Raw genomic sequence first — 1850 nt, forward strand, 5'->3', positions numbered from 1 at the left:
TACAAATCAGAATGCATGGCATCATATTTAATTTTTTGCTGAATTCAAGGCTAGTCCTAGTGTTAGTTTTTTCTGAAAGTGACTGAACTCACTTAAAAATTAATCCAAGCTGCTTCTGGTACTTCACCACCTCAATACATTTGTTGACTCCAACTTACCTCATTAGCTGCATGAAGGGTTTGAACATTGGGTACATATACACTGCACACATATCATTTGGGAATTGAATTGTGGGATAGTGAAATACTAGGAAAGTTAATTGCAGAATATATTAGTTTTTTGTCTAATTATTCTTTCTATAGACAGACTTGTTTGCCTATTAAAATGGTTTTAGACTCAGAGGCAGCAATTAAAACAAACACAGAAGCTAGTCTTTAAAAGACACAAATAACCCATATCTATTTCCAGAATACACTTAATCAACCTAATGATGTCACCAACAACATCAAAAGTTCAGTCATTTGCTCATCTTCCATTGCAGTTAGTTTTATGACATCCATGTCCTGCATTTCCCACAGAACAGGACAATTCCTGGAAAAGGATGCAAATATGAAATTAAAACTGGCATTTTTATTTCTAAAATGGAATAGCACCAATCTTTGTGGCTGCTGTTCCACTGATCCAAAAACAACAAATATGAAAAAAGAATCTTCAGAGTGATTGTAACAAGACAGCTGAACTACCACTTATCAGAAAGGTCCAATTCATTGGCATGCCGTATGCTTTCAAGTTACTTGGGGAGACGATAGAAGGGTCATATGAAACGGGATTGAGCATTCCCCTCCACTTGTGATGCATCACCATGTGGCGTGATCATTCTGTTCAAGATGTTCCATTCCATGTTGGTAACTGCCATCAAAGTAACGGGACACCTATTCAAATCCCTGCTCACTGTAACTCACTGGTTACTTCTGGCAAGTCACAGAGAAGTAACAACAGCAACCTTCCTCTGAATAAATCTTGCTATGTAAATACTGTGATGAGATTTGCTATGTCAGAATTAATTTGAAAGCACATGATAATCTTGTTTTTCAATATATGAATGTTAAGTGCTATCAAGTTGACTTTGTTATTAGCAGCACTGCTCAGGTCCTGCAGACTGACTGTTTCTTGGATTGAGTCCATCCATCTGGAATGTGGTCTTCCTCTTCTACCAAACATCACTGTCTTTGCTAGTGAGTCATATAATATATCCAGTCTTAAAGTCATCCAACTTCAACTTCAGACTAGCTGGCATTGCTACCTACAATTCCCTGACCATGCACAGCATGCATATGTTTGCAACTTTAGGAAATACATGTAGCAAATGAATTGATTTACAATTCACGAATGCGCTTGGTATAATACATTTGTTTCATATTAAATTGTAATGTTAAGTTCTAATCTGCCTAATAAATTTCTGAACTGCCATTGCTGCAATTGGTAAGAGCTTGGGGAATGCACCTGTTCTTAAACATGGTGTCCCTCTATTAAATTAATAGCTTAATACATGGTTTTTTGCTGCAATGTAGTATTCAGACACATTTTCCTTCTGGATACTCAGTGACTTGACAAAGCACTACAATTTAAGACCAGAAATAACTCTTCCTCTCCATCTTGGTCCCAGCAATTTATAGTTTATCTCCCATTATAAAAGCTAGGAATAAAAATGTTGCAATTCTTTTAGCTGTTCTTAGTGCGCTGTACCAAAGATAGATAAAGGCTTGTGCCTCATCATTTGGTTAAAAAGTAAGATATATAAACCCCTAGAACAGATAAGACACCTTGATTACCAACAAAGCCGTTAACAATCTCATCCATATGCATGCCCACAGCTCTATAGTGTGGTTTCAAAGAATTTTAAAAATGAC

Source organism: Anolis carolinensis, chromosome 4, assembly GCF_035594765.1.
Source record: "Anolis carolinensis isolate JA03-04 chromosome 4, rAnoCar3.1.pri, whole genome shotgun sequence".
NCBI classification, from domain to species: domain Eukaryota; kingdom Metazoa; phylum Chordata; class Lepidosauria; order Squamata; family Dactyloidae; genus Anolis; species Anolis carolinensis.